The 16,583-nt window shown below is 43.7% G+C and overlaps 1 long non-coding RNA gene across 1 annotated transcript; it reads right to left on the bottom strand.

Annotated features, from left to right (window-relative positions):
• Nucleotides 1-1,840: 1,840 nt before the first annotated feature.
• Nucleotides 1,841-14,625, bottom strand: LOC118176847. Its single transcript, XR_004755553.1, has 3 exons — nucleotides 14,612-14,625; nucleotides 3,854-3,929; nucleotides 1,841-2,624 (listed from the first exon to the last, which is right to left on the bottom strand). It is a non-coding gene; the product is annotated as an uncharacterized LOC118176847 (long non-coding RNA).
• Nucleotides 14,626-16,583: the final 1,958 nt, after the last annotated feature.

Here is a 16,583-nt window from a genome sequence, read left to right as displayed (position 1 = left end):
TTAACTGTACATCAGTACATTACTTTCAGAAATTCAGATCTAAGCAGAAAATTAAAATTATTTGCTAAATGACCTAATAAAATTGAACAAATGTGCTGAGAAAGTGAAAACTGAGGTATATCAAGACTCCAGAATCTGGCTAAAAATAATTTCCATTTACCATTGATGTTCACCCCTCCTCTGGAAGTAGTTTCAGTCCAGGTAAAACTCAGAAATCTGTTTAGAGATGAAAACAAATGAGCCTGAATCAACAGTGTCAACAAGCAAAAATTCAGCTTGTTACATCCAGAGCCAGCATTAAGATTTACTGCAGACTTGGCCAGGACTTTTTTCCAGTGATGCATTTTGTGGTCCCTGCTCCACATCCCCATCTGCAGAGTCTTTTGTAATTATTGAAAGTCTCTTTTGAAGTCAAAGTGATTAGGTGCAGGCATGAGAGCAAGGATATGTAGTACTTAGCCTAGATGGGAATCACTATGAAATCTCCATGCGACTAGGATCCAACCTTCCTCTGTCTAAACAAGATATATCCCAAACTTCACAACATTAACCTGCAAAACAGTTTAATGAGCCTATATTTAAGATGTTGGAAAACTATCAGGATTTTATGCTATTCAGAAATACGTGTTCCAGTGTATGCCATATACTTATTTCCATATATTTAGAATACATCCTTTAATGTCAAGATGCTTTGTGCCAGTCTTTGAGGGAAGGAGAATCTGAGGAATAACCTTCCTGACTGTGGGGGAGCATATCACAGTGATGCTCCAAACTGAAGTTTGCTCCCAGGCAAACCCACACAGGGTTGATAATTATGAACTGAAGCTCCAGATCTGCCTTATCACCCACAGTTTGGGGTTCCCTGAAATTATGCCCCCAATTTCTGACTTTCGAGGGCCAGACCAATTTTCAGCATCGGTTCTACCCACTTTTCTTGTCCCAGCCTCCCCCAACCCCCCCATCCCTCTACATATGAAAGCAACCAGTGCTATTGTAAAGGACCTTAAAGTCCTCTTTGAGAATGCCATTGCACACAGGGTAGAAATCTGTTAACTTCTTAAACGAGGTGATTTCTGGCTCTGGACTTTATTGCGAACTGTTTAATACCTCTACTTCAGAAATCTTGAGCTGTGGCAGGAGTAACTGATGAGTATACAGTTTTCTTGGCACAGTGAAGTGCTTGAAAAATTCTCTCCAGTTCACTGTTTCTCACGGGCATAGTTATACCTGCAATTTATGTCGGGGTGAATAAAACATTCTGGTTCATGACACTTTTTGGTTGGATTTTTTTTTTTTAAATGCACATAACAGCAGGTTTTAAATAGAACCCACAGGATTTTTTTTTCATTAAAGAAATCTCAAACTGAAAGAAGCTATTTAAATTTAAACGTGCTTGTCAACCACACAAAACTTTGTTTTACAAAAGAAGCAATCTGATAAAATAGAGGTGATGTACAGAGAAACACTTAGCTTTTTTCTTGAATGGGCATTTCAAGAGAAATAAAAGGTTCTAAAAAATGAAACTGGAATTAAATATTTTGATGTCATAGAAACAATCACTTCACATGAAAAAATATGTTCAGCTCTAGTGTTTTGGAATTGAGATGCCTGAAATCATGATACACTCAGTAAACGAGGAAATTTGCTTAAGAAAACTTTGTTTTTTGAAGTATGCTATGATTTTAGCACCCAAATACAACATTACACACTTACCTATATTGTCCTTTAGAGGCCAGCTGACCTGTCCTAGAAGAGTGACTGCAGATCATGGACATAAGCCCAAACAGGAGAAAGTATCAGGTAAAGGAGCATCATGAGCTGATGGAAAAGTCACTCCTGGAAATACCACAGCCACGCGTTGGGATGCTGGGATCGAATAATCCTGGCATGAACAACGGGTCATGAGGTGTGGCAGGCCTTGCTTTTTAAAAAATGTAGGAAGGGTCCATCCAGCCTCGGAGCCTGGGGCTGCTCCTAACCTCGGGGACTGCTGCCTGGATGGGTCAGTGCTACTGCACCACTTGATATAACTGCATTCAGTTCCAGGAACTCTTTTCATCTCAGTAGTTCCTTTTTTTCAGACTGTTTGAAATGCTGTTTTAATCCACATATTTTAATATGGCCCAAATTGAAAGCACTTAGACACGGTTATTGAGCAATTCCACTTAGGGGAGATGGAGAGGCCAGATCTTCAAAAGCACTAGTGGCAAAGGGGGAAAGCAGGAAGATTTGCTCTTTAGGTAAATCTACATGCTCCTTGTGACAAAATTTGGCTGAATTTGTCATATTCTCTCTCCCCTGATAAATAAAGAGACCTCCTGTAAGAAAGAACCTGGGAGACTGCAGTCACTGTGACAGAAGGCACAACATAACAGTAAGGCAGTATCAGCTGCATCACAATTTGGGCTGCAAGGTTTCCTGACCCAGAGATAAAGTTGTGTTATGATAAGCAGAAAACTGTATCCTCAGGTACCTCTTAGCACAATGAGTGTGGATGGAAGCACAACATCAGTGACCTTGCACAATGGTGGGTGTTGGGAACCAGCATGGAGACAACAGGATCATGTCAGGAATGAATTAAGAGCATGGATGGACGTTGCCTCAGGATCCAGACATCCCCTAAACTGGGTTAGACAAAGCACAGAAGTTTTGGCCAAAGTCTGATCTGACTTGCTACCAAAAGAGGCTCAAAGCCAAAACGTTTGGCTGTGACTCTAAAGCTCCCTGCTGCACCTGCCATGTCTGCCTGATGCCTCCTCAAGCTTCCTGACTCTTCCCCCAGCAGCCAGCTAAGAAACACAGGCAAACAGAAACTCATGTCCTAGGATTGAGGTGAAGCTCTTCCTTAGCTAGAAGGACTAATTATAATAGGTAAAATTCAGAAGTTCAGACTTGTGATATATGAGCCCAGTAAGCCCAGTAGTGCCAGTATCTTTACACTTGCATAAGGTCCAGGGGTGGTCTGGATGTCAAAGCAACCACGACAGCAACTTTCATACGGTGCCTTTCATCCCAGCCCCTTCTCACATTAGTGACCCAGTCTCCAGATTTCCACTTGGCTTCACAAGTTACTCAGAATGCTGAGAAATCAGCCTACTTGTTTAGGAAACTGCATGAAAAGTCAGGAACTCTGCAGTATGTTTCCACACCTAAAAACATCATTCTAGTTTAATTTCTATTTCCCTAGCATTAACATGGGAGAAAGAAACCTCCAGACCCTGCACAGGTCTACAAGTTTGCTTCAGGAGGGCCCTTTCTCCGAGCATTTTTATTCATATCTACACCCTGGTTTCAGCTGGGATAAACTTGATGTGGCTGGTACAGTGCTGTGTGTTGGATTTTGAATGAGCACAATGCTGATACCACAGGGATGTTGCAGTTGCTGCAGAGCAGTTCTTGCACAGAGCCCAGGGCTTCCCAGCTCCTTGTGCTGCCCTGCCAGTGAGCCGGGGGGGCACAAGGGGCTGGGGGACACAGCCAGGACAGCTGGCCCAAGGGACATCCTGTGCCACAGGGCGCCATGGGGAATAATAAAACTGGGGGGGGACTGGCTGGGCTTCAGTCAGCTGGTGGGGAGCAATTACATTGTGTATCTTTTTTTTTTTTTTTTCATTTTTATTATTTTCCCTGCCTTTCCTGTCTTAAACTGCCTTTATCTTGACCCACAAGTTTTACCTTTTTCTGATTCTCTCCCCCACCTGGTTCCGCAGTGCTCAGCTGCCTGCCAGGTTAAAGTACAACAATCTGTAACCTACAGCCACTGTTTCCAGGCATTCAAGCTATCCATAGGCAGCATTATTCCAGTGGTTTTGCAGGGGGAAAATCTCAAACATTCAGCCTTCTAAAAACATACCCAAGTATTAGCAGCCCATCCTGCTGGCTCTTGGAGTTTTTCCCTGCAGCTCCATCTTCCCACTGCTTTTCTGTGCCTGTAGTAATAAAAACAAGGCAATAATTTAGCTCCCATGATTGCTGTACTGAAGCTTGTTTATCCTAGTCTCTTATCTTTTCCATTCAGAGCCAATGTATCTTATTACTTTGCTGCAAACATGGTCAGAGATGAAAGATTCTGCCATATATTTTCCTTCATATTAAACCACAAGGCTTTGTCCTTCTCTTTCGTTTTTCAATCTTAGACTTTATTGTTTCTGACTATCTCTGCCACGTGTGATTTTGGCTTTTGTGTGAATGTGAATATGTGCATTTCTTTATTTATCCTCTTTATCACAACTAAACAAGATTGGGAGCACTTTAAAATAACTAGCCACTGAATGCTCTTTCATAAGTTATTCCTTGCAATAACCTCACCAGGGCAGACTGTGTTATGCAGATACCGGAATAAAACATTTCTGAAGACCCGCAGTATTTCTACACATTCTCTTTACCTGCTTTTACATAAGTATTTCACAACAGGGGAAAAAAAAATCACCTAGAATTGGTAACACCAGGCCAGATCCTGCCCCCTTCAGCCCAGGGAACGGAACCAAGGACAAAATCTCAGGCAGGGCTTGGCAGGACACTGGGGGATGCTTTGGGACTGGTTAAACTGAATGATGTCCTCCTCGTATCAGCTAAACACAGCCCAGCTGCAGGTAAGGATTACAATTCTTGATTACTTCGTAGCACAGTTAATTATTTTTCCCTCTATCTTCTCCCATCAGATCTCACGTGGCTTTTTTCTATTGGAAGGGGCTGGGTCTGCTCCAGACTCAGTGGACATTATTTCTATCCTGCTGAGGCAGAAATGGGGAGTCCAGAGAATAATCAGAGTTTTAAAACTGTTTAAGTAATAATAGTTCACCTTTTTAATCTGTACTTTGAGGATGGAATGGAAGAGAAGCTGGAAAGATCAGGGTGCCTGAAGGATTAGCATCTGATTTGGATTTAAAGGAGTAATCACATCACCTAATTTAGTTTCCAAGTGCCAGAAGCTGTGTTTCTCTAGATGATCAATGAAACAAATTGGTTATTCCAGAGGGATGCTCATGCTATGCTTAAACCATGAGACTCATAAGCACTGCCCAGCCATGTCCTATCTTAATCCTTTTTCCTTTTCCAGTGTGATTCACAGCCCTTTCTGCTGCCCAGAAGGGAGCAGGGGCAGGTTCCTGCCAGCAGACCAAGGCAGGTGTGCACCATAAGCACTCCCTCCCTGCCATGGGGACCAGCTCATCTCACTTGGGTGGCTGGAGCTGGAGCATGGGTACCCTGAACAACTCTCAGAAGAACACTTGGTCAGTCTATAGAGAGCTTAAGCACTCATAGAATAAGATTCAGACTATCTGCCAATCAGTACCAATCCCCTCCCAACAGCTAGTGCTCTGACACCTGTAAGATGGTGACAGTGGTGGCACTCATCCAATATAACACTAGTATCCCAGCCACAGCTGCACCTTCTTGCACAGAAAGGTGCACGAGCAAGGCTCACTTATTCATCAGTTTTCCTATATAAACACAGAAGGACAGGGATGGCTGGATGTCAGCAGGGCTGCGCTGGTGACACGACAGCTCTCCCGTTTTTGCATTCAGTTATCTAAACACCACAAAGTGCATTGTTCAGCCCATAAAATGGTACAACTTTTAGCAGGTACTAACCATGCAGAAGAAAAGCTATAGTTTTCCTGTGGATGCAGTGCTCCTGGAGCCACAATGAGATCACACTTATGTGCTTACTTTGCTGTTGTCCACCCACTGCTCAGCTGAAACAGTGGGTTGGAAGGAGAGAAATGGAGACCCAATGGGGAACATTGCTGGGTGTGAATTCCTATTCACACCTCTAATTAATGTCAGTAGAGTCATCAATGGTGTAGTCACATTAATTACATGTGAATGACAGCTACAATAGCTTTGAGAATAAGAACAATTTCACTAGACTGCCAAAGACGACATATATTCGACATAACACTAATACTGAGCATATTAAAAAATAAATAGAGATTTAAAGATTTTAGTATTAAAATTATGTATATTACAGCAGCAATAGAAAAGGTCATAAAAATGGAAAAGCACACTTTAGAAATACAGTTAGTACCAGTGGTAATTGCTTACCAAAAGTTTCTTACAAGAGGAAGCTATAAATACTTTCATAGTGGTCATTAAGCCTTCCCAAATCTCATCTGGTGGGCACCATCTGTTCTTCTGGCCTTAGCTGTAGGAGGGCATCCGTGCTCTGCAAGCACGAACACACACGAGCAGCCTGCACGCTGCAAGCTGCCCTGCCCAGCACCGGTCCAGGAGCAGTGACATTGGGCACAGCACTGTCACCGCAATGCAGTCCACAACCGGTGGAGAATTCAGACCACGCACGGGGTTCAGTTCTCATCTCCCTTGATCCCAGGGAGTCTCGGGACTTCTAACACCATTCAGTGGCAACAGTTGGGTGGAAGGAAGCTGGCAGCTGAAGCCCTGGGCCAGGGGGGTCACACGGCCATGGGGATGTAGGTGAGGAGATGGCAGAGATGGCATCCACCAGGCAGTGTGGGGGCGTGATGGGGACATGGGTAGACATTCTGGCAGGAGCTCTGATCTGCAACTGGCAACACACGATCACATCACAGCACGTCTCTTTCAACCTAGCTAACTGCAGAAATTTGGAAACTGCCATGTTAAAAACCAGCCTGCACTGTTACCCTTCTCCTGCTTCTTGACTGGAAGAAATCCAATTCTGATCACACTCCCTTAGTGCAAAAAGAAACACCACCTTCCAAACTATACAGGGAACAAAAAGCTTGCTACAAACAATATTTTGCCACTGAATCTTAGCAATATTGGGATTTTTTATTTTTTTAATTTTATTTTTTTCGTTAGGAGGTATTTTCCTGTCCATTAGCATCCCTGGTCCTCCTGTGCAGAAGTGCCTAACCTCTAACATAGCAGAGCTGACAAGCAGCAAGAGCTGTGTAGCTCCCCGATGGTTAAATCTATAGGAAACCTCTGGTGTTTAATGAAACCCCTACGGAGACCTCCATATTAGCCATGGTTTAATGCTCCATAATGGCAGCAAGTAATTTATCTATGAGCAACAACAACTCCTGGTTCTCTGTGCATTAAGAGTTATTTATGAGGCAATTTTAACAGTTTCACACTGGCTGGTCATTATGCTACTGAAGGCTAACTGTCGGCTGTTGTAGCCTAGGAGGAGAGAAATACTTTCCCTGTCACAGGCTAAGTAGTAAACAGTGACACAGGAGCACTTGCATGTGGGTGTGTGCATAACTGGGAAGAGATGGCAGAAGGAACAGCTCTACAAGAAACCCTTTGAAATCTCTGCACTGACAACACAACCTATTTCTCATTCCCTCCAGCTCTTCCCCAAAGTCCCCCCTGCATCTCCCACGATGGCACCTTTCCTCTTCCTCCTCCTTGTCAGCTTCCAGCACTCGTGTTGGAGATTGGGTTGGAAAGCAGGGGAAACGTAGGGATCAGTCCAGAGATAACAATGAGCTGCAGAGCTAAGATACGGCGCCAGGTGTAGGGAATTTGCTGTGGTCTGGTGAAGGACCAGCTGGAACAGAAGCTACTGAGATGCCCCTAGGACTGGGGTCAGACAGGAGTCACTGAGAAGGTGGTCTTCAGGCACACAGTTTGAGTGCTGGTAGTAGTTGTGGTAGGTTTTTCCTTTACAAATATTCTTACAAAAAAAGCCTTGTAACAGCACATGAACCTCTGGGTAAGGTCAAAGCAGAGTGATCCTGTACTCAGCGGGCTGCAGGATCTTCCTCAGTGTCCCTAAGTCTCAGACCCTGGCTCAGGTCTCTCTTCTGGCACTCCTCTTACTCCTCTTCTCCTCAATGTGCTGCTCAGCAGAACTACCCAGTTGCACAGCAATAAAAGCTAGGTATGGTGATAAAATCTAGGTATCTTCTAGGTAGCTTCAAGCCACAATTTGTCCTGAGTTCATTCTGTTGGCACGGTGCAAGCCAGAAATTAATCCATCTTTTTTTCCCTCCCTTCCCAGACCTCTGCAGGTTTTGCTAAATTATCTGGCAGATGTGACGCTGCACAAATTTGTAGAGCAGATGTGCTTACCAAAAAGGTCCTGTAGCTAAACCACTTTTTCAGACTGGAAGCTCACATCAGGAGCATTTACTTTGGGGAAACATAACTCCTCAGATGTACATATGGGTTTGCTGAAGCCAGTTAAAACACATTTGCCTATCAGAACAAGCCTCATCTGGCTTTCTGGATCCACACCAACAGAAATACTAAAAATAAACCTCTTGCTTCCACTGTCCATTTCTCCCAAAGTGAAATCTTCCACCCCTGTGGAGCCCTGCTCTGCCCCCCCCCCCCCCCCCCCCCCCCAACCTTTCTGTGCCAGCTTCCCCCTGCGCCAAACCCCCAGCTTGCCCTCTGCCCAGCAGCTGGGTCTCTCCGCAGAGCCAGGATTGCTCCATGAAGGCTTTGGGCTCCTTATCCAGGCCACAGGCACAGGTTGTGATGGAGAATCCCTCTTCCCAGGACAGTGCTGTCCCCCTCCCAGCTCTGGGTCAGGTGGAGCTATCGTGACTGTGGTCACCCTGAAACTGCAAGACCACTTTCCAGCATGTAGCTCTCCTTCATCAGCACCAGAAGACACTCCTAACACTCACTAAGTAATAATTTCTCCATTGACTTATTGCCCAGTCACTTTTGCCCAGACCTTTCAAAAAGGATTCAGAAAGAGAGGTTCCCAGCAGAAAGTTTCAGTTAAAAGCAGCTTAAAAGGTGTTAAAATGGGAAGTCCTGGGACAGCCTTACAGTGTTTTGTGGCTTTAGTTCGTGTTCAAGCTGGCCTATACCACGGAAAAACTTACTAAGACACAAATAGTTCTAGTCTAAAATATATTGCACATATCAGGAAAACATCTAATATTTTGGACATCAGCTCTCCCAACTGCAGCTATGTGAAGAATCTCAAAAATTTCAGCATTTACTGAGCAGATCAATACCTCCTTAACTGAATCCATAAAACTCCCAGAGAAATCCCCACCTGTGAACCCACCTTATCACTTACTTTATTATGATATCACCAATGTGCCACAGATACCAACTGGAAAGGCCAGCTACTACATTGCCCTGAAAATGCCAGTTCTAGATTCCCAAAAGATTTTTCAGAAACAATTTTCAATCTATTCAATGAGAACTGAATCCACATAATTGCTTCCAGAGTTGGACTTCATTATCTTCAAGTAATTGAATTTACCTGGCCAGAGAAAGGCCAGCGATGAGTGAAGAAGGCCATTTCCTTAGTCATGGGAGCTTCCTCAGTCACAGCCATCCCTGAATACCGGAGCACACACATTAATTCTATTTCTCCACCCTACTTCCCACTCCAGTGATCCTTCATAAAATAAAATACCAGCATATATTCTACCACCAGTCATTAACCACACAGTTTACACTGGTCTTGATGCTGTGCTTTGGAGCATTAACCAAACCTCCGAAGTTGTATATGAAGCAGCAGAGGCTCCCAAGCATTTGGACCAAAGCTGTATTTCTGTATTTACAAAGCCAGAGCTGGTACTGAGCTCTCTGCAGAGAAAGTGGGAGTTTCTAGAAGAAGCCAACAACACTGTACTGGTGTAAATCTGCATGCAGAAACACTACGTGATTTTATTTTACTCAGAGTAAACTCCTGAGTTAACTTCCCGTTTCTCTGCCCCAGAGATTTAGCAAAGGAAGCAGGGCTGAGAGAAAGTCCATTTGCAGAAAACCATCAGCATAGAATCCTTTGTTTGTTCCTTCCTTTTTTCTTTCCTGAGCATCAAATGAACAGATATGCCTAGGAGCATCAGATCCATCTCTCTCCATGTTTTGTGGAGGATCAACACTTTTCTCCTTGAATACTTGTAGGCTTTCTGCCCCGAGTCCTGTAACAGAGGGCAAGCCAGCATTGACACAATGACATTGAAGGTGGAATGGGAGGAACAGCACTTGCACAAGCCCCTGCCTAACAGCAGGACTGTAAGAACAGGCTTGTACTGGGAAGAAAAGAGATTTTCTGGCATTTCCTAATCAAGCTTATTCAGGAAAAATGTGGGAATGACGACACGTTGCTAGCAAGAGTTAACCTTGGAATAGCTTTGGTAAACTTTGTTTTCTTTATTTTACTGTGATAATACAAACAATAGCTCCTTAGTACTTTTAAATGCTTTTAAGTTGTCAGAGCAAAAAGAACCCTCTTTAGTTAGAATTTCGATATATACAACTGCAATGATTCACACTGTTGAAATAATTTATTTACACTTGTAAATTGGGTACTTTTACAAAGCTGACTGCTACTGAAATCAATGGAGGTGCTTTCATGCTCTTAAAATTTCTCCCATTCACCCCTGTAAGTCTTCTGGCTTTAAAACACTTCTTAACCTCAGGGCTTTACTTCCATTTAGACAAGTTACGTATATGAACAGCATCAGAGGAAGGATATATGCACATAATAAAGCAAAGCAGCTCATTGCATGTCTGGAAGGGGGGAAAATTACTGTATCAGCTGTAACCAGGCTGCTGCAGAGCAGGGCTGCAAAGCCCCAGCTGCCATCACAGCTTTGCCATGCCTGCAGCCCCACTCCCTGGAGGTGAGCTAACCCAGGTGTTAGAGATGAAGAACCACCTCTTCATCTTTGTTTTGGAGCCAGCTTCTGCTGGCTTCACACGAAGCCCCCTAATTCCTGCACCAGGGGAAACAGTAAGCAATCAATCTCTATCCATCTCCTCCCTCCCTCCTGTAGTTTTACACATCTCCATGTCCTCCTCAGCTGTTTTGTTCCAAACTGTCACAAAGGGAGTAATAGACAGTGTTATAAATGGTAAGGCATATTTACAAACAAGCTATTATTTTTGTTTGTTTTGTTTTAAATCGGAGCAACACCAGCAACCCCCCTTAGAGTAACATTTGTGTATACTGTTGATAAAAAGGTACTTTTACGCAGAGTATGGCAAGAGGAAAATCAATGTAATTTCAGCTAATCATATGAAAGCAGTAACTATATTGTGATTATTGCAAGTGAGTTTTTTCCATCTGTACCTAGTGCAAAACTTCGCAGCAATGCTAATTAAATCTACAATTTGTCCTCACCACAGATATAAAATGTAACAGTGACAAAAGAACAAATGAAAAATGATGGCCTGGGGGGAGAGTAAGTTTAGGCTGGAAGTTAGAAAGATCCTTGCATTAAGAGAAATGAAGTATTTGAACATCCTTAACTTGCAGTCAGAAGACTGAAAAAATCCGCGTGGTTTTCCCTTGCCTGTCATGAATTTCACCCAATTCAACACAATATTTGCAAGAGCATATAAAAATTTGAACTTTCAGACCAAAAGGTAGAAGTCAGTAGGAGCTGCTTGTGAATCCAACCCAGTGCCCGTATGAGAGCTGTGAAACCAGCCAAAGGAGGTCTCCAAGCATCCCTTCATGTCCCAGTGCTTCAGAATTCCAGCCGCAGGGTGACCTGCAGCTTCTGCCAGAGCTGTGAGCTGAACAGAGGGAATGGATGCCTTTCTAGCAGGGCTGCTCACCCCCAGAGGACATCTTTTCAAGGCTAAGTCAAGGCTCTCATTCTGTGTATGCACAGATGAGAAAGACCAACTTGACATCACCTGGACCACGTAAGCTGAGCCTTCATTTCTAGGTCTGTCAGTGTTAGCTTTTGTTAGCATGACCCTTGGCAGGGGGGCTAAGCTTTTGCTTTTTGACCTTCACAGTAGGCGTCAGAATGCTACGTCCAACACAACAGCATGCAGTGTTTTTAAGCTGGGGATATTTTTTTTCCTTGAGCACTGGAATGATTTCAGGTTACACAAAAGCCGTCTCCAAATGATGTACATAAGGTCCAAAAAAAAATCAATGGAAAGAAAAATTCCTTTGTGTGTTTACCTTGCCCTTCTAACTGCAGTGTAGGAGAGGCCATTGCAAACGTCTTTCTCCAAGCCTGTGCAGTCTCAAGCCAGTCAGCAGGATGCCTCATGCCAAAGCAGAGCCACGTGCAGTAAGTAAGAATCAAAACAGTCAGTATGCGTGCAGAAGTGTGAGTGCAGTCTGGGAACTTTTTTCGCTGCTGTTTTTGACTTGAAGAGTTTAGTGAGTAACATTTTAGCTCACCACTGAGCACAGAATGAGCTGACAGTACTTTGCTGGCAGAAGAAAGACATCCCTACTTGACTGATAGTACAGCAAAATGCAGGAGAAAATCCAGGTGGAAGATGATGAAGAAGGTGCTGGCATGGTCATGTCAACATGCATCTTGTGTTTCAGAAGAACCATGGATTAACTGGTGGCTGTTCTGAGACAAGCAGCGATGTGAAGGAAGACTCATCCCCTGGCCAAACTGGGTAGGAAGGAGTCATCAGCTTTGTAGGACTGTGTTTTAGTTTAACACCTTCATCAAGGACAGGCTTTCAAGAGGGATCAATGAAAACATTGACTGCCAATATAGAAGACCACAGCAAGTAAAGAAGTCCACTAGCTGTTTTTGACTATTACGTGCCTGCTCATGCTGTGTTCTCAGGTGCAATTCTTCACCAACTATAGAGCAGGCTTGTGTATAATCCACACCCTGACTATAAAACAGAGGATCTTTGTTGTTGCTATGAAACATGCCAGAAGTGCAATTATTTGCCAACTTTATGCCCCCAGTACCCTCAACTTTGCTGTCCACTTTGCAAAATCACTAGCTTGTGCAGTTTCACTGCTGCTCAGCAGGCTGTTGTAATCTATGTGCAATGTATGGCCATCTCTAGTCCAAGAAAAAAAAAGTTATCTTCAGTGCCTGATTCTCAGGACAAAGTTCATACCACAGAGCTGCTTCCCCACCTGGAAAACAGCAGTTTTCTTCCTGAGATTGGTTTGTCCAGTGACAGTTTTCTTGGAGAAGGAAAATGAATATTTATATTTGCAGCCCTTGCCATTCCCCTTGTGGGGGAATGAAAAGCATCAAAGCTGCATCAGAACTGACTCAACTGAAGACAAATCATCGCTCTTTCCTCTCCTGCAGCTTCCTTCCTGCCCCTCTCACTGCTCCTATAACTTACTCTTATTTACCTTATCTGTCACTGTTTCACACTGGAAGAGTTATCTGGGAAGACCTTTAAGCATCTTCAATGAGACTCCACTGCAGAGAACATTATTGACAAAATTCTCCCTTTTAGATCTGCTTTTTAAAGTAAGACAGAGTTTGCAGTACAGGTTTTTGGAAGCTATTCAATTTATCCCTTTCTAGAAGAACACAAGAGAAAATCCATATGCTGAACAGCTGCACAAATTTATTAAGTAAGCAATCACTTGGGGATCTTACACCATATACATGAGGCTTCAGGTTAGAGGAAACTACAATGCATCCCTACGCTAGACCCAAGAACATCAGATGTCCTGCAACCTACCAAGGTGAAAGAGCAAACTAAAAATCCTAAGCAAAGATCCCTGAAGAGCTCTAACAGCACCTTCCCACGAGTACTGGAGCAGGCAGTCTGCACAGCCGGGTGTAATCCCTGCCTGAACACACTAAGCCCTGAGCAGCAGCACTGCACCTGCAGACCCCCAAGGGACCTGCCGCAGAGGTGAGCTGCACCCTGCAGTGCCATGGCGCAGCCGTTTGCTGGCAGCAGAGGCAGACCCTGCGGTTCCCAACCACTTGCCAAAAAAGAGCAAAGAATTCATGCTGCAGGACTTCAACTCACTCAGAGACATTTAAAGGAGCTAAAAGAAATCCTTGATTCTTAGAAGAGTTATTCTTTATATTGCCAACGTACCCTGAAACTCCCTTACAAATCACAGACTAGGCAGCGCTGCCTGTAGCATTAACTTCAGTACAACTAAGCAGGCACATGGGCAGTGATATTTAGCTCTCCCACCCCCACAAACCCTTTAGCTCCTACTGGAGCCGCTAGTCCCACAGTAACTATCAGCCTGCAAGGGAGCTCTGCAGTGGAGAACACAAAGCCAAGCCTTAAAGAATGGTTTTACAGGACTAAAGAAATCACACCTCTCTTCCCATGCTTGGTGCAAATAATGCTAGGTTCAATGGGGACCCCTTGGGAAGGGAATCAATCCCACCCACAATAAATGAAGCGGTGCCATTTGTAAGTGAAAAGAAGAGCATCACAAGCCAGTTACACTAATAACCCATAAAACCCAAATCACACAGGAAGAAGGCTTTACCAGCTCTGTGATTTATACCTCTATAGATTGGTAAATAATGGGGACTCTTGCTGTTTTTTCATTCCTGTGTGAAAGCTCCCATTATCTGAGCTAGAACTGAAAATGCAAAATGAAACAGATGTTTGAGCATTATGGTACTGCACCTCTCTGCCCCTTAAAAAAGGGGGTATTGCTTTGCATTTAGTAAGCTGTCTATGCAATGTGACTACCACTAAAAAGCAACCTTGTCAGAAGATCACCAGCCTCCAGCAGTACCAAGACACAGCAGCATCACCCCATGCCCACTTCAGTGCCGGGAAAGCATTAAAATACCACTTTCCCAGCTCAGGGGCCTGCTACCATTCATTCCTGATTTTCACCATGGCTTTGTAGAGATCCACACCCACGGGGATCTCTCACACTGCTCATGGAAAGGACACCTCCCAGAGGTCAGCGTGTTTCCCTACCCAGCATTTCAATCTCCACGGGTCTGCATACCTGCTCCTGCGATGATTCACGAGGGTGAGGAAGTGCCAAGACCACGGCAGGCAGTCAGGCTGCAGACAGCAAGGAACAAGGTGCAGCACATACACAGCACTACTCCAAAAAAAAGAGTGAGATTAAGGGCCTGAGCTTAAATACAGCCCTGGGCAAGGGGCTGGTGGCCCAGGCGAGGCTCATCAGGGTGATTAGAGCCTGCTGATGCATGCAGGGCACGATGGTAGTAACTGACTTATTTGCATGCTTTATTATCACTAATGCAGTGCTTGAGGAATATGTATTTTGTTTCTGGTATCTCTCTGGAAGCTGACTGTTTTTCCCTGCATTGTGTGAAGGATGAACTGGGCCCCTGAAACACAAATCTCTTCAACAAATTTTCTCCTTGCACTGCCCACCTTAGGTGCAAAGGTGACAAATGTATATGTGGCTTTGGACATCCATTGGCGCTGGAAGCAAAGCCCAAGGGAACTCACAGCTCCTGATGTTGGAGGCTATGCGAAGCCAGGAAATAAAGTTTTTAACATCAGTTTTGGGGCAGATGGCTGCCTGCAGCAAGCTCATTGCCACCTGGGTCGGGGGTTGTTTCCTGAATGACGTTACTTGATTCATCCCAACTTGTTATGCTTTTGTCAGATCAAAGCTAACCAAATGACTAAAACGCACCCATGAAGTACATTGTCTGACGTGGCAGATGTAGCCCTTGCAGAGAAAAAATAAGTGTTTTTGTTTTTTTTTTTAGACTTCTCATAAGTAACCAAAGAACACATGGAATTATAAAACTGAAACAACAAAGTGCCCAAGAGACATTTTCATGTTTACCTTGTGTGCATTAAAATATATAATAAGGCTTTATGAAATAGGCTGTATTTCTCCTCCAGACATTCCCGATGTGTAATAGGGCTCATTTGAATTGGAAAACAGAAAAGTCTTGGAATCACTCTAGACATAATCTTGGGGATTTTCCAGTAAATTCAATTTATTTTGGACTTTGCATGTGGGCATGACTGAGCCTTGGAAGGTGCAGGAGAATTTTTTGGAGCCCCTGTGTTAGATTTCTATCTGTTACACAAGTGGGAGCCCAAAGCAGTTGTATTTATAGCATGAGATTTACTTCAGCATTACATCTGGATGTATTAATCAAGATCATACTCTGGCTCCATCCCTAAATGTTTTCCTTTTTTTGAATGTAGATGAGAGGGAAAGGGAGTATTAAAGTTCTTCATGTGTATTGTACCCAAACTGAATTTATGTTCAAAAAAAAAAAGGAGGGGGGTGTAAATGAGTAAAATATTTTCCCCTCTTACAACTTTCTTAAGTTTCTCATTTAAATGGCTTTAAGTTTTGGATCCCATGAGGATAGAAAGGAGACTACCTTCCAGTGTCCATAAAAACTCTGAAATACAGACAGCTGCATTTTTCTTCTTCATTTCTACAGAAGAAGGATGTTTTCTCAGCTTTGCGGCAGTGCCGTTTCACTGTCATATGACAGGGCTTTTTCTTCTCTCTTGTTAAATACAAAGAGCTTGGCAAAGCATGTGTGTGACTCCTGCAAGGAGGGAGCACAGGGCTTGAGGGGGGCTCAGGAGATTGTCTCGTTTATTTTCTTGCCCCAAGGCAGGATCAGCCCTTCCTGCATCTTCCCTGACAGATGTCAGCCACACACATCTTCAGTCAGACTACAGGGAACAGCACCAAAATTCGATGAAGTACGTCAGGTTCCAGTAACAAGCGACTATTAATTTGAAAGCATAATTATTGTTGGGTAGGATTGTTTCTTCAGAGATGGTCTCTTAAAAGTGATGCTGAGAGCAGGAGATCAAATTATCCCTAGCTCAGCCCAAGGAGGTGGAAGTGGAGAAAGCTTGGGAGAATTATTTCATTCTGGTTTGCACAGAAAAGAAGGTGGGTAAGAGAAATGGCTGCCTTCTTTTCTCTTTTCTCTTCTTTTCTCTTCTTTTCTCTTCTTTTC

This window comes from Oxyura jamaicensis, chromosome 20, assembly GCF_011077185.1.
Source record: "Oxyura jamaicensis isolate SHBP4307 breed ruddy duck chromosome 20, BPBGC_Ojam_1.0, whole genome shotgun sequence".
NCBI classification, from domain to species: domain Eukaryota; kingdom Metazoa; phylum Chordata; class Aves; order Anseriformes; family Anatidae; genus Oxyura; species Oxyura jamaicensis.
This window is presented reverse-complemented; position numbering and strand designations above follow the sequence as displayed.